Here is a 21,499-nt window from a genome sequence, read left to right as displayed (position 1 = left end):
AAGACTACAAATCCCGCTCCAAGAAGGTTTGCTACAAGTGTGGTAAGCCCGGTCACTTTATAGCTAAATGTCCATTATCAAGTGATAGTGACAGGGGCGACGACAAGAAGGGGAGAAGAAAGGAGAAGAAGAGGTACTACAAGAAGAAGGGCGGCGATGCCCATGTTTGTCGGGAGTGGGACTCCGACGAAAGCTCTAGCGAATCCTCCGACGACGAGGACGCCGCCAACATCGCCGTCACCAAGGGACTCCTCTTCCCAAACGTCGGCCACAAGTGCCTCATGGCAAAGGACGGCAAAAAGAAGAAGGTTAAATCAAAATCCTCCACTAAATATGAATCTTCTAGTGATGATAATGCTAGTGATGAGGAAGATAATTTGCGTACTCTTTTTGCCAACCTTAACATGGAACAAAAAGAAAAATTAAATGAATTAATTAGTGCCATCCATGAGAAGGATGATCTCTTGGACTCCCAAGAGGACTTCCTAATCAAGGAAAATAAAAAGCATGTTAAGGTTAAAAATGTTTATGCTCTAGAAGTAGAAAAATGTGAAAAATTGTCTAGTGAGCTAAGCACTTGCCATGAGACTATAGACAACCTTAGAAATGAGAATTCTAAATTACTAGCTAAGGTTGATTCTCATGTTTGTAATGCTTCAACTTCCAATTCTAGAGATGTTAATGATGATTTGCTTGCTAGGATTGAAAAGTTGAACATTTCTCTTGCTAGCCTTAGAAATGAAAATGAAAAATTGCTTGCTAAGGCTAAAGATTTTGATGTTTGCAATGCTACTATTTCCGACCTTAGAACTAAGAATGACATGTTACATGCTAAGGTTGTAGAATTAAAATCTTGCAAACCCTCTACATCTATTGTTGAGCATGTATCTATTTGTACTAGATGTAGAGATGTTGATATTAATGCTATTCATGATCACATGGCCTTAATTAAACAACAAAATGATCATATAGCAAAACTAGATGCAAAAATTGCCGAGCATAACTTAGAAAATGAAAAATTTAAATTTGCTAGAAGTATGCTCTATAATGGGAGACGCCCTGGCATCAAGGATGGCATTGGCTTCCAAAAAGGAGACAATGTCAAACTTAATGCCCCTCCTAAAAGATTGTCAAATTTTGTAAAGGGCAAGGCTCCCATGCCTCAGGATAACGAGGGTTACATTTTATACCCTGCCGGTTATCCCGAGAGCAAGATTAGGAGAATTCACTCTAGAAAGTCTCACTCTGGCCCTAACCATGCTTTTATGTATAAGGGTGAGACATCTAGCTCTAGGCAACCAACCCGTGCTAAGTTGCCTAAGAAAAGAACTCCTAATGCATCAAATGATCATGACATTTCATTCAAAACTTTTGATGCATCTTATGTTTTGACTAACAAATCCGGCAAAGTAGTTGCCAAGTTTGTTGGGGGCAAACACAAGGGGTCAAAGACTTGTGTTTGGGTACCCAAAGTTCTTGTTTCTAATGCCAAAGGACCCAAAACCGTTTGGGTACCTAAAGTCAAGAACTAAAATTGTTTTGTAGGTTTATGCATCCGGGGGCTCAAGTTGGATAATCGACAGCGGGTGCACAAACCACATGACAGGGGAGAAGAAGATGTTCTCCTCATATGAGAAAAACCAAGATCCCCAACGAGCTATCACATTCGGGGATGGAAATCAAGGTTTGGTCAAAGGTCTTGGTAAAATAGCTATATCTCCTGACCATTCTATTTCCAATGTTTTTCTTGTAGATTCATTAGATTACAATTTGCTTTATGTATCTCAATTATGCAAAATGGGCTACAACTGTCTTTTCACTGATGTAGGTGTCACTGTCTTTAGAAGAAGTGATGATTCAATAGCATTTAAGGGAGTGTTAGAGGGTCAGCTATACTTAGTAGATTTTGATAGAGCTGAACTCGACACTTGCTTAATTGCTAAGACTAACATGGGCTGGCTCTGGCATCGCCGACTAGCACATGTTGGGATGAAGAATCTTCACAAGCTTCTAAAGGGAGAACACATTTTAGGACTAACAAATGTTCATTTTGAGAAAGACTGGGTTTGTAGCGCATGCCAAGCAGGAAAGCAAGTTGGTGCCCATCATCCACACAAGAACATCATGATGACCGACAGGCCGCTTGAGCTACTCCACATGGATCTATTCGGCCCGATTGCTTACATAAGCATCGACGGGAGTAAGTATTGTCTTGTAATAGTGGATGATTATTCTCGCTTCACTTGGGTGTTCTTTTTACAGGAAAAATCTCGAACCCAAGAAACCTTAAAGGGATTCTTGAGACGGGCTCAAAACGAGTTCGGCTTAAGGATCAAGAAAATTAGAAGTGACAACGGGACGGAGTTCAAGAACTCTCAAATTGAAGGCTTCCTTGAGGAGGAGGGCATCAAGCATGAGTTCTCTTCTCCCTACACCCCACAACAAAATGGTGTAGTGGAGAGGAAGAATAGAACTCTATTGGACATGGCAAGAACCATGCTTGATGAATACAAGACTTCGGATCGGTTTTGGGCCGAGGCGGTCAACACCGCTTGCTACGCCATCAACCGGTTATATCTTCACCGAATCCTCAAGAAGACATCATATGAACTCCTAACCGGTAAAAAGCCCAATATTTCATATTTTAGAGTCTTTGGTAGCAAATGCTTTATTCTTGTTAAAAGAGGTAGAAAATCTAAATTTGCTCCTAAGACTGTAGAAGGCTTTTTACTAGGATATGATTCAAACACAAGGGCATATAGAGTCTTTAACAAGTCCTCTGGACAAGTTGAAGTTTCTTGTGACGTTGTGTTTGATGAGACTAACGGCTCTCAAGTAGAGCAAGTTGATCTTGATGAGATAGGTGATGAAGAGGCTCCGTGCATTGCGCTAAGGAACATGTCCATTGGGGATGTGTGTCCTAAGGAATCCGAAGAGCCTCCAAATGCACAAGATCAACCGTCCTCCTCCACGCAAGCATCTCCTCCAACTCAAGATGAAGATGAGGCTCAAGTTGATGAAGTAGAAGATCAAGCAAATGAGCCACCTCAAGATAACGGCAATGATCAAGGGGGAGATACAAATGATCAAGACAAGGAGGATGAAGAGCAAAGGCCGCCACACCCAAGAGTCCACCAAGCAATCCAACGAGATCACCCCGTCGACACCATCCTTGGCGACATTCATAAGGGGGTAACTACTAGATCTCGTGTTGCACATTTTTGTGAACATTACTCTTTTGTTTCCTCTATTGAGCCACACAGGGTAGAGGAAGCACTACAAGATTCAGATTGGGTGGTGGCAATGCAAGAGGAGCTCAACAACTTCACTAGAAATGAGGTATGGCATTTAGTTCCACGTCCTAACCAAAATGTTGTAGGAACCAAATGGGTCTTCCGCAACAAGCAAGATGAGCATGGTGTGGTGACAAGGAACAAAGCTCGACTTGTGGCCAAGGGATACTCCCAAGTCGAAGGTTTGGATTTCGGTGAAACCTATGCACCCGTAGCTAGGCTTGAGTCAATTCGTATATCATTGGCCTATGCTACTTACCATGGCTTCAAGCCTTATCAAATGGACGTGAAAAGTGCCTTCCTCAATGGACCGATCAAGGAAGAGGTCTATGTTGAGCAACCTCCCGGCTTTGAAGATAGTGAGTACCCTAACCATGTGTATAAACTCTCTAAGGCGCTTTATGGGCTCAAGCAAGCCCCAAGAGCATGGTATGAATGCCTTAGAGATTTTCTTATCGCTAATGGCTTCAAAGTCGGAAAGGCCGATCCTACTTTATTTACTAAAACTCTTGAAAATGACTTGTTTGTATGCCAAATTTATGTTGATGATATTATATTTGGGTCTACTAACGAGTCTACATGTGAAGAATTTAGTAGGATCATGACACAAAAATTCGAGATGTCTATGATGGGGGAGTTGAAGTATTTTCTAGGATTTCAAGTAAAGCAACTCCAAGAGGGCACCTTCATTAGCCAAACGAAGTATACTCAAGACATTCTAAACAAGTTTGGGATGAAGGATGCCAAGCCCATCAAGACACCCATGGGAACTAATGGGCATCTCGACCTCGACACGGGAGGTAAGTCCGTGGATCAAAAGGTATACCGGTCGATGATAGGTTCTTTACTCTATTTATGTGCATCTCGACCGGATATTATGCTTTCCGTATGCATGTGTGCAAGATTCCAAGCCGACCCTAAGGAAGCTCACCTTACGGCCGTAAAACGAATCTTGAGATATTTGGCCTATACTCCTAAGTTTGGGCTTTGGTATCCTAGGGGATCCACTTTTGATTTGATTGGTTATTCGGATGCCGATTGGGCGGGGTGTAAAATCAATAGGAAGAGCACATCGGGGACTTGCCAGTTCTTGGGAAGATCCCTGGTGTCTTGGGCTTCAAAGAAGCAAAATTCAGTCGCTCTTTCCACCGCCGAAGCCGAGTACATTGCCGCAGGCCATTGTTGCGCGCAATTGCTTTGGATGAGGCAAACCCTGCGGGACTACGGTTACAAATTAACCAAAGTCCCTTTGCTATGTGATAATGAGAGTGCAATCAAGATGACGGATAATCCCGTCGAGCATAGCCGCACTAAACACATAGCCATTCGGTATCATTTTCTTAGGGATCACCAACAAAAGGGAGATATCGAGATTTCTTACATTAACACTAAAGATCAATTAGCAGATATCTTTACCAAGCCTCTTGATGAACAATCTTTTAACAAACTTAGGCATGAGCTCAATATTCTTGATTCGCGCAATTTCTTTTGCTAGATTGCACACATAGCTCGTTTGTATACCTTTGATCATGTCTCTTTCATATGCTATGACTAATGCATTTTTTAAGTCTATTTCAAACCAAGTCATAGATGTATTGAAAGGGAATTGGAGTCTTCGGCGAAGACAAAGGCTTCCACTCCGTAACTCATCCTTCGCCATCGCAAAGCACATCTCTCCATCTTTTTGGGAGAATTCAAAGCAAAAGGACTTCGTCTTTGGTACAATCTTCACTCATTTATTTATGACCAAAGGGGAAGAAAGTACTTCGAGGGCTCTAATGATTCCGTTTTTGGCGATTCATGCCAAAGGGGGAGAAAGTATGAGCCCAAAGCAAAAGGACCGCACCACCACTAATTTTAAAATTGGAGATTTTCAATTGGTAAATTTCAAATTGGTATCTTATTGTGTTCAAAAGAGGGTGTAAGTAGTATTTCAAAAATGATATATCAAAACCCTCTTGAACACTAAGAGGAGGATCTCATTTAAGGGGAGTTTTGTTTAAGTCAAAGGAAAAGCATTTGAAACAGGGGGAGAATTTCAAATCTTAAAAATGCTTCTTGAAATCTTATTCATTTACCCTTGACTATTTGCAAAAGGACTTTGAAAAGGATTTACAAAAGAATTTGCAAAAACAAAACATATGGTGCAAACGTGGTCCAAAATATTAAAAATAAAGAAACAATCCATGCATACTCTATGGGTATTTATATTGGGTCAATTCCAAGCAACCTTTGCACTGACATTATGCAAACTAGTTCAAATTATGCACTTCTATACTTGCTTTGGTTTGTGTTGGCATCAATCACCAAAAAGGGGGAGATTGAAAGGGAATTAGGCTTACACCTATTTCCTAATTGATTTTGGTGGTTGAATTGCCCAACACAAATAATTGGACTAACTAGTTTGCTCTAGACTATATGTTCTACAGGTGCCCAAGGTTCATCTACAACTATACTAAATCGACTGTCCGGAATATCGTAGATTATTCCGGACAGGAGAAGCTTTTTTGGAAAAACAGGCCAAGCGCGGACCGTCCGGGCCCTTGCGGCGGACCGTCCGCAACACCAGGATGACCCTCGGACAGAATTAATGCAAAAATACAAGTCTACACTACAGACTGTCCGGAGGAAAAGCAAGGACCGTCCGAGCCCTCGCGCGGACCGTCCGGCCTCAGGCGCGGACCGTCCGGTAGGTGAGAAACCGAAAAACCCGAAGGTGACGGGTTCAGAAAAATGAATTATAGCGGCCTCGCGGACCGTCCGGGGTGCACGACCGGACCGTCCGCGACTGGCTTTATCTGACATCTGACGACGCATTAAATGCAATATAGCCGTTGATATAGCCGTTACTGCTGACCGTTGTGTTTTCAGCCATTGATCTACAGGGGCGGACCGTCCGGACCAGGCGGGCGGACCGTCCGCGCTCAGCAGAATGGAGCAACGGCTAGGAAGTGGTTGGTGGCTATAAATACAACCCCAACCACCTCCATTCACTTCACCCAAGCATTCCAACCTTCAACATTCAATACAAGAGCTAGCAATCCATTCCAAGACACATTCAAAGCCTCCATCTCTCCAAGTTTCACAATTGAGAAAAGAGATCATTAGTGATTAGTGACTTGAGAGAGAAAGTGATCCGTGTGTTATTTGTCGCTCTTGTCGCTTGGTCTTTTTCAATCGTGCTTTCTTGATTCTTTCATTGCGATCAAACTCACTTGTAATTGAGGCAAGAGACACCAATCTTGTGGTGATCCTTGTAGGAACTTTGTGTTCCAAGTGATTGAGAAGAGAAAGCTCACTCGGTCCGAAGGACCGTTTGAGAGAGGGAAGGGTTGAAAGAGACCCGGCCTTTGTGGCCTCCTCAACGGGGAGTAGGTTTGCGAGAACCGAACCTCGGTAAAACAAATCCGCGTGTCACACTCTTCATTTGCCTGCGATTTGTTTTGCACCCTCTCTCGCAGACTCGTTTCTATTTCTAACGCTAACCCGGCTAGTAGTTGTGTGTATATTTGTAAATTTCAGTTTCGCCCTATTCACCCCCCCTCTAGGCGACTATCAGTAAGGCATCCAGAATCAAATGGGTTAGTAGAGAGAGCAAATGGAATTATAATGACATGAATAATTAAGTTAATTTTCAATCAGCCTAGAGGAAAGTGGCCAGATGAGTTGATAAAAGTGGTGTGGAGCCACAACACTGCTATCTCAAGGTCAATAGGTCTTACTCCATTCAAGCTCTTGTTCGGTGACGAAGTAATAACACCAGAAGAAGCAAGAACAGGATCAATAAGAACCACAACTTCAGCGGAGGACGAAATTGATTGTCAAATAACAAAAGACACCATAGAAGGGACCAGACTTCAGGCCATAGAGCACATCAATAAGTATCAGGTCAAAACAATAAAATGGCGTGATAGAAAAGTTCGACTAAAAAATATCATGCCAGGCCATTTGGTGCTTCGAAGGATAGCCAACCCAGATACAGTGGGGAAGCTACAACTAAAATGAGAAGGTCCCTTTCTGGTAGTATCTTCGTCAAGACCCAGTTCTTACAGATTGAAAGATATGGACGACAATGACATACCCAGATCTTGGAATGCGGATGAGCTTCGGCGATATTATGTGTAATTGATATAATCTTTTTATTTTTCCTATGGCACCATTTTCCTTTTAGGAGGGGAGAAAGGTTTTTAATGGGGCCATAGTTTGTAATTTTCATTCTTGTTTAGCCCTATGCAATACAAGGGCCAAATTCCCCCAAAAATGTAACATGTAATATCAGAATCCACACCATCGACTGCAAAGAGAACAGGGAAAAGCTCAAAGGACATCCTTGAAAGGGAAATAGGGTTAACCTTTTCCCACAATTAATCTTGGTGGTTGAATGCCCAACACAAATAATGGACTAACTAGTTTGCTCTAGAATATATGTTCTACAGGTGCATCAAGGTTCAACACAAACTAATAAAAGATTGAAGAAAGGGTTCAAAAACAAAGGAGCAAAGAAACCAAGAGTGCCCTGGTCTGGCGCATCGGACTGTCTAGTGTGCCACCGGACAGTGTCCGGTGCACCAGGACTGTACAATCTCAAACCAGCCACTCTCGGGTTTTCGCCAGCGCGCTCCGCTATAATTCACCGGACTGTCTGGTGTGCCACCGGACTGTCCGATCCACCAGCGGAGTAACGGCTATCCAGCGCAACGGTCGACTGTAACGGATACCCTGCAACGCTACAGTGCGCACAGAAGTCAGAGTAGTCGTCAGAGGCGCACCGGACAGTGAACAGTGCATGTCCGGTGCCATTAGAATACAAAGCCTCCAACGGTCGACAGCTCTCGAACCCTAATGGTTGGGTGACGTGGCTGGCGCACCGGACAATGTCCAGTGGTGCACCAGACTGTCTGGTGCGCCCATCGACAGCAGCCTACCCCAACGGTCATTCGGTGGTTGAGGGCTATAAATACCCCCAACCACCACCACTCCATCCATCCAAGCATTCCACACATTGCATTCAATACAAGATCAATAGACTTCACTCCAAGACACAAATCAAAGCGATCAATCCACTCAAAGTCCCAAATTCAACTCTAGCGCATTAGGGCTTGTGAGAGGATCACTTGTGTTCCTTGTTGCTTTTGTTTGCTTGGTTGGCTTTCTTTTCTTTTCCTTGTTACTCTCAAGTGCTTTGTAAGCAAGGCAAGAGACACCAATTGTGTGGTGGTCCTTGCGGGATCTAAGTGACCCGTGAGAAGTAAAGAAGAATGCTCACTCGGTCTAAGTGATAGTTTGAGAGAGGGAAAGGGTTGAAAGAGACCCGATCTTTGTGACCACATCAACGAGGACTAGGTTCTTTAGAACCGAACCTCGGTAACACAAATCACCGTGTTCATCCGCTTTATTTGTTGGTCAATTTGTTTTCCCCTCTCTCTCGGACTCGAATTCATTTCTAACGCTAACCCCGGCTTGTAGTGTGTGCTTAAGTTTATAAATTTCAGATTCCAACTATTCTTCCCCCTCTAGGCGACTTTCAATTGGTATCAGAGCCGGTGCTTCATTTAGAGTCTAACAACTCAAAGTGATGTCGGGAGGATCCGCCAAGAGGGAGATGGAAACCTGCGAGAAGGCCACAAGCCACGTGAAGGCTCCATCAAGAGAGTCTGGCACCAAAGGGAAGGAGGAATCCCCTCCTCGCATCAAGTCGCATAGGAGTGGCGACAAGAAGAAAAAGATGAAGAAAGTGGTCTACTACGAGACCGACTCTTCGTCGCCCTCCACATCCGGCTCTGACGCCGCGTCCGTCACTTCTAAGCGCCATGAGCACAAGAAGTATAGTAAGATGTCACTTCGTTATCCCCGTATTTCTAAACGTGTCCCTTTACTTTCCGTTCCATTAGGCAAACCACCATATTTTGATGGTGAGGATTATTGCATGTGGAGTGATAAAATGAGGCATCACCTAACCTCACTCCACGCAAGCATTTGGGACATTGTTGAATTTGGAGCGCAGGTACCAACGGTGGGGGACGAGGGCTACAACTCGGACGAGGTTGCCCAAATACGACACTTTAACTCCCAAGCCACTACTATACTCCTCGCCTCTCTATGTTGAGAGGAGTATAATAAGGTGCAAGGGTTAAAAAGTGTCAAGGAGATTTGGGACGTCCTAAAGACTGCGCATGAAGGAGATGAGGTGACCAAGCTCACAAAGCGGGAGACGATCGAGGGGAGCTCGGTCGATTCATCCTCAACCAAGGAGAGGAGCCACAAGCAATGTACAATCGGCTCAAGACCTTGGTCAACCAAGTGCGCAACCTCGGGAGCAGAAGGTGGGATGACCATGAAATGGTCAAGGATATTCTAAGATCCCTTGTTTTTTGAAATCCTACTCAAGTACAATTAATTCGTGGGGATCCTAGGTACAAATTAATGTCTCCCGAGGAAGTGATAGGAAAGTTTGTGCGCTTTGAACTAATGGTCAAAGGCTCCAAACACATCGTCGACTTGGAGCAAGGCGGCACCTCCATACCTGAGGTGCAACCTGTCGCATTCAAAGCGACGGAAGAAAAGAAAGAATAGTCTACATCAAGTAGGCTCCCCATCGATGCCTCCAAGCTCGACAATGAGGAGATGGCGCTCATCATCAAGAGTTTCCATCAAATCCTCAAACAAAGGAGGGGGAAGGACTACAAACTCTGCTCCAAGAGGGTGTGCTACAAGTGTGGTAAGCCCGGTCATTTTATTGCAAAATGTCCAATGTCTAGTGATAGTGACAAGGGCAACGATAAGAGGGGAAGAAGGAGAAAAAGAGATACTACAAGAAGGGCGGCGATGCCCACGTATGTCGGGAATGGGACTCCGATGAGAGCTCCACTGACTCCTCCTCCGACGAGGATGCCGCTAACATCGCCGTCAACAAGGAACTCCTCTTCCCCAACGTCGGCCACAAGTGCTTCATGGCAAAAGACGACAAAAAGAAGAAGGTACAAACTAGAATCGCCCCCAAATATACTACATCTAGTGATGATGGTAGTTCTAGTGAAGATGAAGATGACTTGCTTACACTTTTTGCCAACCTTAACATGCAACAAAAAGAAAAATTAAATGAATTGATAGGTGCCATTCATGAGAAGGATGAACTCTTGGACATCCAAGAGGAATTCCTTATTAAATAAAACAAAAAGCATGTTAAAGTAAAAAATGCTTATGCTCAGGAAGTTGAAAAATGTGAAAATTTGACTAAGGAGCTTAGCATGTGCCATGATTCAATTACCAATCTTAGAAATGAAAATGCTAGTTTAAATGCTAAGATTAATAAATTGAATGAATCAATTTCTAGCCTTAGAACTGAAAATGCTAGTTTAATTTCCAAGGCTAAAGAATTAAATGTTTGCAATGATTCTATTTCCTGTCTTAGAAATGACAATACCATATTACATGATAAGAAAGATGAATTAAATGTTTGCAAACCCTCTACATCTACTGTTGATCATGTTAGTATTTGTACTAGATGTAGAGACGTTAATATTGATGCTATAAATGATCACCTTGCTTTAATTAAACAACAAAATAATCATATAGCTCAATTAACTGCTAAAATTAATGAGCATGAAATTGAAAATGAAAATTTTAAATTTGCTAGAAGCATGCTCTATAGTGGGAGACGCCCAGGCATTAAGGATGGCATTGGTTTCCAACAGGGAAACAATCTCAAGCTTAATGCCCCTAAGAAATTATCTAACTTTGTTAAGGGCAAAGCTCCCATGGTTCAGGATAATGAGGGTTACATTTTATATCCTGCTAATTATCCTGAGCACAAAATTAGGAGAATTCATGCTAAGAAACCTCATACTGTTTCACATCATGCTTTTATGTATAAAAATGAGGCTTCTAGTTCTAGGCAATCAACTCATGTTAAATTGCCTAAAAAGAAAACTCCTACTGCATCAAATGAGCCTAACATTTCATTTAAGACTTTTGATGCATCATATGTTTTAACTAACGAATCAGGTAAAGTAGTTGCCAAATATGTTGGGGGCAAACACAAGGGCTTAAAGACTTGTGTTTGGGTACCCAAGGTGCTTGTTTCTAATGTGAAAGGACCCAATACCGTTTGAGTACCTAAGAACAAGGCCTAAATTTGTTTTGTAGGTTTATGCATCTGGTGGTTCAAGTTGGATAACCGATAGCGGGTGCACAAACCACATGACAGGGGAGAAGAGAATGTTCTGCTCCTACGAGAAAAACGAAGATCTCCAAAGAGCTATCACATTCGGCGATGGAAATCAAGGTTTGGTCAAAGGACTTGGTAAAATTGCAATATCACCTGACCACTCTATTTCCAATGTTTTAATTGTAGATTCTTTATATTACAATTTGCTTTCCGTATCTCAATTATGCAAAATGGGCTACAACTGTCTATTTACATATGTAGGTGTTACTATCTTTAGAAGAAGTGATGATTCAGTAGCATTTAAGGGAGTATTAGAGGGTCAGCTATACTTAGTTGATTTTAACAAAGCTGAACTCGATACTTGCTTAATTGCTAAGACTAATATGGGTTGGCTCTAGCATCGCCGACTAGCCCATGTTGGCATGAAGAATCTTCACAAGCTTCTAAAGGGAGAACACATTTTGGGACTAACAAATGTTCATTTTGAGAAAGACAGGGTTTGTAGCGCATGTCAAGTAGGAAAGCAAGTTGGCGCCCACCATCCACACAAGAACATCATGACGACGGACAGGCCACTCGAGTTACTCCACATGGATTTATTCGGCCCGATAGCTTACATAAGCATCGGTGGGAGTAAGTACTGTCTAGTTATTGTGGATGATTATTCTCGCTTCACTTGGGTATTCTTTTTGCAGGAAAAATCTCAAACCCAAGAGACCTTAAAGGGATTCTTAAGACGGGCTCAAAACGAGTTTGGACTAAGAATAAAAAAGATAAGAAGTGACAATGGGTCGGAGTTCAAGAACTCACAAATCGAAGGCTTCCTTGAGGATGAGGGCATCAAGCATGTGTTCTCTTCTCACTACACACCTCAACAAAATGGTTTAGTGGAGAGGAAGAATAGAACTCTACTGGATATGGCAAGGACCATGCTTGATGAATACAAGACACCGGACCGATTTTGGGCTGAGGCGATTAACACCGCCTGCTACTCCATCAACCGGTTATATCTTCACCGAATCCTCAAGAAGACATCTTATGAACTCCTCACCGGTAAAAAGCCCAATGTTTCATATTTTAGAGTCTTCGGTAGCAAATGTTTTATTCTTATTAAAAGAGGTAGAAAATCTAAATTTGCTCATAAGGCTGTAGAAGGCTTTTTACTAGGATATGATTCAAACACAAGGGCATATAGAGTCTTCAACAAATCCACGGGATTAGTTGAGGTTTCTTGTGACAATGTGTTTGATGAGACTAATGGCTCCCAAGTGGAGCAAGTTGATCTTGATGAGCTAGATGATGAAGAGGCTCTGTGCATCGCGCTAAGGAACATGTCTATTGGGGATGTGTGTCCTAAGGAATCCGAAGAGCCTCCACAAGCACAAGATCAACCATCATCTTCCATGCAAGCATCTCCACCAACTCAAGATGAGGAACAGGCTCAAGATGATGAAGATCAGGAGGATGAGCCACCTCAAGAGGAGGACAATGATCAAGGGGGAGATGAAGACAAGGAAGATGATCAAGAAGTACAGGGTCAAATACCACCACACCCAAGAGTCCACCAAGCAATTCAAAGAGATCACCCCGTCAACTCCATCCTCGGTGCTGTTCATAAGGGGGTAACCACTAGATCTTGAGTGGCACATTTTTGTGAGCATTACTCTTTTGTGTCCTCTATTGAGCCATACAGGGTGGAGGATGCACTAAGAGATCCGAATTGGGTGCTGGCAATGCAAGAGGAGCACAACAACTTCACGAGGAATGAGGTATGGCATTTAGTTCCACGTCCTAATCAAAATGTTGTAGGTACCAAGTGGGTATTCTGCAACAAGCAAGATGAGCATGGTGTGGTGACAAGGAACAAAGCCCGACTTGTGGCCAAGGGTTATTCACAAGTCAAAGGTTTGGATTTTGATGAAACTTATGCACCCGTAGCTAGGCTTGAGTCAATTAGTATATTACTTGCATATGCTACTTACCATGTCTTTAAGCTTTACCAAATGGTCATGAAAAGTGTCTTCCTCAATGGACCAATCAAGGAAGAGGTCTATGTTGAGCAACCTCCCGGTTTTGAAGATAGTGAGTACCCTAACTGTCGGAGAGGAAATCTCCGGCCGGGTGGCGGAATGCACCCGCCCTAAATCTTAAGATGAGGAGGGTCCTAAGCGTTTTGCTTGTTAGTTGGAAAATGGGAGGAACACAAGAACACACAAGAGTTTAGAGTGGTTCGGGCCGTCGGAGCGTAACAACCTACTCCACTGTGTAATGTATTGAGCTTGTATGAACTTGTAAGCCTGAGCTAGGCCTAAGTGTGCTTGAGTCTGTCCGTGTGTAACGGTGCATGCCTCCCCTTTTATAGCTAAGGGGGGCACGTACAAAGGTACTGAGCCCTGACATGTGGGCCCAGGAACATAATAGATGTAATACTAGGAGCAACTAATGCTCGTTGTTGGAGCAATCTTCTTGTGCCCTGACATCCGTGATCTGCGCAGTATTGGCGTGCAGGGGAAGCTTCCCTAGCAACGTATAAGTGATGATGGAAACAATGCACCTCGCAGCATGGGCGTACTGTTTGACAACAGACTAGACAGGCACGCGGTCTGCAGGATGGCCTGGACGCCGCCTGCCAGTGGAGTGGACATGACACATTAAATGCTGAGGGGGCACATCGTCGGTCAGCGGGATAGATAGGCGGCGTGTCTTATCCACATTAAATGCAGAGGCAGCATGGCCCAGAGGCCTTACGTCAGGCTCCACCCGCTGGCTTATGTCACGGGCGATATGCCATGTGGCAGCATCGGGTCTCCGCTTGAGCGGGGAGCGGGAGCGCACAGGTCGAAGCCCGGACACGTGTCAGTACCGGACCCTTGCCTGTTCTTGACATAGGCCAGGGTATCCCCCATCCCAGTACTTTGCTATAGGTGGTCCGGACCTCACTCAGAAGGGTTCGAATCCCACCCAAGGGGCCCAGCCTGCTTACTTGGGAGTCCCGGACTGTACTCGGAGGTCCAGGTTGAGTGTAAAGGGGTCCGGTTCTCTGTCGTGGAGGTCCGGACCCACTGATGACATCCTGGAGTATATCACCTCTTCTGGTCACGTGGTGTCCTTGGGGCCGCCCACGCGGTGGAGTCGGGTGCTGTTTATCGCGCGGCTAGAGATAGACGCACGGGCGCCGTGCCTTCATACTGTAGTAAGGGGTACCCTTGATTCAGGGTACCGACAGTGGCCCCCAGGCCCACCTCAGGGGAGGGAATGATCCTACAGGTGGGGCCAAAATTTGATTGGTGATTGACTCACTGCTTCTGCACGCTCGCTGTCGTAATTACTGCCAGTCCGCCCTCGGTTACGCCAACAGTCACGCATGTCCCCGCGGCCGACTGACCTGTGACCTCCGCACTTGATTTGCTGGGCCACGCGTGGGGTGCCTCGATACCGTTGCATTGGTTTCGAAAATTTCTCAGTCTTCTGTGGGGGCTTCGAGGAGGTGCGATACCGGCACGAGCGGCGGTTCGACTTCTTTGCACCCAGGAACCGACACCCATGGAGGATGATTCGTCGGCCCGGGCCCCCATGCCAGAGACTGGTTCGCTGCTTTCGGTGGAGATGAAGAGGCGCACTACCACAGGTGGTAGCATGCTCTTCACGCGGCGGACGGGTCCGCTGCCTCGGCCGAGACGAAGAGGCGCATTTACCGCGGGCGGTGGCGTGCTTCTCACGCGGCGGACTGGTCCGCTGCCTTCGGCGGAAACGAAGAGGCGCATTTACCGCGGGCAGTGGCGTGCTCCTCACGCGGCGGAGTGGTCCGCTGCTTTCGGCGGAGACGAAGAGGTGCATTTACCGCGGGCGGTGGTGTGCTCCTCACTCGGCGGTTCGCCTTCTCCACACACGGAGGCCGACGCCCGAAGAGTATGACTCGTAGGCCTGGGCCCCCGTGCCAGAGACTGGGTCACCTTGCGTCGGGCGAGGTCTTCGTGGTGCTTCGGGGCATCAGTGGGGGAATCCTTCTTTAAAAAGGGACTCCCCCAAGCGTGGTAGCCATTCTCATCAGCACCCTTTTGCCCTCGAGTTCTCCTCGCTCTTATGTCGTCGTAGCCACCATGGCCTTGCTAGACCCTCCCAAGCGCCTCCAGCCTGAGGTGGCACTCAACTTGGTGCGCAACCCGCTCGGATGGGGTGTGCTGGCGTTTGCCGGAAGGATCCGTGTCGGTGTTTCTCCTCACGACGACCTCAATGTCGGAGAGTTTGTGTTCTTCGTCTCCAAACTCCCCAGCGGGTTGGCGTTGCCAAACCCGTCTTTCCTCGTGCTGCTCTTGGAGGGGCTTGGCCTCCAGCCTCTACACATTACGCCCTGCTTCATCCTTTAGGCAGCCATCATCGCCTACCTCCGTGGGATGTCCGTGGAGGCAACGGTCCTTCCCGCTTCTTCCTCTAGCATTCGGGGGGAAGGATGTTCGCCAGCCTTGTGAAGGTGGACAGCGGGCTGAGCCACGACTCCATCCCTCGCGCCCCCAAATCTTTAGGGTGGGAAGCAAGCCGTGCTACGGCTCCATCTCTTTGTATTTGATGGCTTCGGCACCGCCTCCAACGCCGCTTCCCGCCGCCAAGCGGAGCGTGGCTGCCCGTCCTCCGTACGGGCGACGGTCGCGCCGTGCGCAGGTCCACCGCATCTGCAGCGCCCCCTGCGCCGCCGGCCACCGCAGGCCACGTTGCTCCGTCGCCGCCCGGGGAATCGTACAAGACGTCGTACACCGTGGAGGTGGCGGCCGCGTGCTTGGATGGTCTTGTCCTCACCCCCGTAGGAGGCGGGGGCTAGGGCCTCCTCACCATGGCACACACGCTGAGGTGGTCGCCACCGCTGGTGCGGAGGTGGTCGCCGCCGCTGGCAAGCCGCTCGGAGCTAGCTTTCAACGCGACCCTGCTGGTGCAGAGTAGTCCATACCTGTAGAGTAGAGGTGGAGCTAGGACTCCGCTTGAAGGCGGATGTAATAACTTTTTCTTTTTGTAAGGTACTTTTGAGTACTATTTATCAAGCAGTATTAGCACTTATCTGTGTACCACTTGTCCCTGTTGTGTGTGGTGTTATCGACTCCTCCTTGGTACCTGGCCCCCGTGGGATGTAGGCTCGACATGTCGAGACTGGATGCCAGCATACCTAAAAGAGTTGGGAACGGCCCCCAGGAGGCAGCCTCGACTGGGACCTGGACCTAAACACAGCTTCGGCTAGGGAGCGTTAGTAGTACACCCATAGGACCCATCGTCTGACATTAGCCATCTTTTGATACATGCATGGGGCCTGCAGGTTTTAGTCTAGGAAGCCAAGTTGTGTGCCCGGACCCCCTGGACGGTGGCTCCATATACTAGGGCACCCGTCGCAGAGTGGTGGAGCGTGCAGGCTCACAGTACGGGACCAGGCTCAGCGGCTACACGGCTCCGGACCACCCCAGGAGACAAGTGTCCATTCTCTAGAGCCAGACCCCAGGTTGTCGGACCCACAGGACTATAGCTCCAAATACTAGGGTGCCCGTCACAGAGTGGTGGTGTGTGCATGCTTTTGGGTACGGAACCAGGCTAAGCGGTCACACTGCTCCAGACCACCCCATGGAACGAGCTCCTGTTCTTTAGAACCGGTCCCCAAGCTACCAGACCCCCTGCTTTCGTAGAGGGGTCCTAAACTGCAGGCCTGGCTACTCAATTCGAATGTCTTCATGCCAGGACAGATAGGAATTGTACGGGTGGGTTAGATAAAAATAATATCCGGGAACTGCAGGATAAAACCATGGAGGAAGGAGGATAAAACTTGTCATAGGAGCACATCTGATGGGGTAAATCTTCTCTTTATAACTCGACATGCACGGGTGCAGGCCAATAGGCCGGGTTTATGAGAGCGGACCTCACCGGGCTGGCGTACACGTATGCGCAACCTAGTTACAAAAGGGAAAAAATCTCAACCCCTCAGGTTTGCTCCTATGGACAGAACTTACAGAGATGCTCCAGAGGTTAGGAAGAGGTGCTCCAGCTGTAGCAAGGTGGTTACCCCTGGGTCGGCACATTTCCGTCACCTTGAAGGGTTCCTCCCAGCTGGGGGAGCGTTTACAGAACCCTCTTTGGTTCAGTACTTGCCATAGGGCTAGGTCCCGACCCAGGGTTCCCATCTGCGTTTGCTGATAGAGTCCATGTCCTTACGCTGTAGCCGTTTCTGCACAGACTTATCAAAAGACTGGACCCGTGGTGAGTCCATAAGGGTTTCCAGGGGAAGGCAGGCTTCGACCCCATAGACTGGGGAGTATGGGGTCCCCCCGGTGGCCCGTCTAGCTATCGCCACCGGAGTTAGAGTCTACGATGATGACATCCTTCAGGACCCCCTCGGGTGACTGATACCCGAGGTCCCGTTCAGCCGCGGCCACCTCGCCGTCGTCGACCCTTTCCTTGCCAGGTCGGCGATGAGGTGGGGAGCCGTCCTTGGAAGACTGCTCGCGCCGCTCGCTGATGCGTTTCGCGAGGTTGATGATCTCGCGACACTCCGCGGTGCTATGGCGACTGTTGGGGTGTACATGGCATGAACCACTGTTACCCCTCTGCGACCGTGGGCGCTTATTGTGGTCGCCCCAGCCCCCAGTTTTAGCTGCGATGACTTGAGCGGTTGACCGCGGCTTCTCGTGGCCGTGACCCTTCTTTTTATTTTTACCGTCCCGGGGGACGGCACCCGAGCCACCCGTCTGGGCAGCCCCGGTTTGTGGGGACGAGTGCCATGCCTGGCCCTCGGCGGCTCTGGCGCATTTGTCGGGCAGAGCGAAGAGTGTGGAGACAGTCTCCACATCATGCGTGGCTAACTTTTCCAACATTTTTTTTGTCACGTACTCCCTGACGGAAGGCCGTGATGATGGAAGCATCAGAAATACGAGGTATAGTACCTTGCACCTTGGTGAAGCGGGAGATAAATGTCCAGAGAGCCTCCCCGGGTTCCTGCCTCACTGCGTGGAGGTGGGCCTCCACGCCGTGCTGTTGGTAAGTGCTGGCAAAGTTCGCTGTGAACCGCGCGCAGAGCTCTTCCCAAGAATAGATTGATCCTGGGGCAAGGTTCATGAGCCAAGTCTGGGCAGGCCCAGACAAGGCGACATGAAAATATGTCGCCATTACAGCGGTGTTTCCACCTGCTGTTGTGATAGCGGTGACATACACCTGCAGAAATTCCGACAGACTTGACGTACCGTCGTACTTTTCCGACAGGTGCGGCTGGAACTTGGATGGCCAGGACGCTGCGCTGAGGTAATCCGCGAGAGCGCGGAACCCACGTCGGCCAAGGGGACACCCGTCTGGAACCGGGCGCCCACTAGGGTTTGCGGTGCTACCGCTGCGGTCGTTGGTCTGAGCACCCCTCACCGAGGGTGAGCGCACAGACGCCGACGCTTCGTGCTGGTGCCGGGATGACCGTGGCCTCGACCTGGTCAAGGTAGAATGTGCCATGCCGAGCAGTCGGTCAACGTCGTCCCGCCACTACTTCATGGCCCCCAGTGAGGCCATGGAGCTTGGAGGGTGATGCAGCAACTCCTTGGATGCAGACAATGCCCCCAGAGCTGCCCTCGATGGAGTCCGAGATGTCTGCGCAGTTGTATGCTGCTGTGCAGCGTGCACAGTAGCAGTGCCCGGCACTGGGCGGTTGGGAACCTGTGGCGTGGAAGAGGCAACTTCCTCTTCCACTAGAAAATCCACCAAAGTCCCGGCGCGGTGCTCGACGATTTGCACCATCATGCTGAACGAGAAAACAAGCAAAAACCTAATGCCAAGCCCCTACCTGGCGCACCAAATGTCGGATAGGAAATCTCCGGCTGGGTGGCGGAATGAACTTGTATGAACTTGTAAGCCTGAGCTAGGCCTAAGTGTGCTTGAGTCTGTCCGTGTGTAACGGTGCATGCCTCCCCTTTTATAGCTAAGGGGGGCACGTACAAAGGTACTGAGCCCCGACATGTGGGCCCAGGAACATAACAGATGTAATACTAGGAGAAACTAATGCTCGTTGTTGGAGCAATCTTCTTGCGCCCTGACATCCGTGATCTGCGCAGTATTGGCGTGCAGGGGAAGCTTCCCTAGCAACGTATAAGTGATGATGGAAATAGTGCACCTTGCAGCAGGGGCGTAGTGTTTGACAACGGACTGGACAGGCACGCGGTCTGCAGGATGGCCTGGACGCCGCCTGCCAGCGGAGTGGACATGACACATTAAATGCTGAGGGGGCACATCGTCGGTCAGCGGGATAGACAGGCGGCGCGTCTTATCTGCAATAAATGCAGAGGCAGCATGGCCCAGAGGCCTTACATCAGGCTCCGCCCGCTGGCTTACGTCACGGGCGATAGGCCACGTGGCAGCATCGGGTCTCCGCCTGAGCGGGGAGCGGGAGCGCACAGGTCGAAGCCCGGACACATGTCAGTATCGGACCCTTGCCTATTCTTGACATAGGCTAGGGTATCCCCCGTCCCGATACCTTGCTGTAGGTGGTCCGGACCTCACTCAGAAGGGTTCGGATCCCACCCAAGGGGCCCGACCTGCTTACTTGGGAGTCCCGGACTGTACTCAGAGGTCCGGGTTGAGTGTACAGGGGTCTGGTGCTCTCTCGTGGAGGTCCGGACCCACTGATGACATCCTGGAGTATATCACCTCTTCTGGTCACGTGGCGTCCTTGGGGCCACCCATGCGGTGGAGTCGGGTGCTGTTTACCGCGCGGCTAGAGATAGCCGCACGGGCGCTGTGCCTTAATACTGTAGTAAGGGGTACCCCTGATTCATGGTACCGACACTAACCATGTGTATAAGCTCTCAAAGGCGCTTTATGGGCTAAAGCAAGCCCCAAGAGCATGGTATGAATGCTTGCGAGAGTCCTCATCACTAATGGCATCAAAGTCGGAAAAGCCGATCCTACACTCTTTACTAAAGTTATTGCAAAAGATTTGTTTGTATGCCAAATTTATGTTGATGATATCATATTTGGGTCTACTAACAAATCTACTTGTGAAGAGTTTAGTAGGATCATGATATAGAAATTCGAGATATCGATGATGGGGGAGTTGAAGTATTTCCTAGGATTTCAAGTCAAGCAACTCCAGGACGGCACCTTCATCAGCCAAACAAAGTACATTCAAGACATACTCAACAAGTTTGGAATGAAGGATGCCAAGCCCATCAAGACACCCATGGGAACAAATGGGCATCTTGACCTTGACACGGGAGGTAAGTCCGTAGATCAAAAGGTATACTGGTCGATGATAGGATCTTTACTCTATTTATGTGCATCTCGACTAGATATTATGCTTTTTGTATGCATGTGTGCAAGGTTCCAAGCCGATCCTAAGGAAGTTCACCTTAGGGCCGTGAAAAGAATCATGAGATATTTAGTTTATACTCCTAAGTTTGGACTTTGGTACCTCAAGGAATCCACTTTTGATTTAATAGGATACTCCGATGCCGATTGGGCAGGGTGTAAAATTGATATGAAGAGCACATCAGGGACTTGTCAGTTTCTAGGGAGATCCCTGGTGTCTTGGGCTTCAAAGAAACAAAACTCAGTAGCTCTTTCTACCACCAAAGCTGAGTACATTGCCGCAGACCATTGTTGTGCGCAATTACTTTGGATGAGGCAAACCCTAAGGGACTATGGCTAGAAATTGAGCAAAGGCCCTCTCCTATGTGATAATGAGAGTGCAATCCGCATGGCGGATAATCCCGTTGAACACAGCCGCACTAAGCACATAGACATTCGGTATCACTTTTTGAGGGATCACTAACAAAGGGGGATATCGAGATAGCTTATATTAGCACCAAAGAACAATTAGCCGATATCTTTACCTAGCCTTTAGATGAGAAAACCTTTAGCAAACTAAGGAATGAGCTAAATATACTTGATTCTCGGAATTTTGATTGAAACATTGCACACAAATCTCATTTATATACCTTTGATCATATCTCTTTCATTTGGTACGACAAATGTGTTTTCAAGTGTATTTCTATACTAAGTCGTAGATCGAAAGGGAAATGGAGTATTCGGC

Source organism: Zea mays, chromosome 10, assembly GCF_902167145.1.
Source record: "Zea mays cultivar B73 chromosome 10, Zm-B73-REFERENCE-NAM-5.0, whole genome shotgun sequence".
Taxonomy (NCBI): domain Eukaryota; kingdom Viridiplantae; phylum Streptophyta; class Magnoliopsida; order Poales; family Poaceae; genus Zea; species Zea mays.
The sequence above is the reverse complement of the archived record's forward strand: the minus strand, read 5'-3'. Positions refer to the sequence as shown.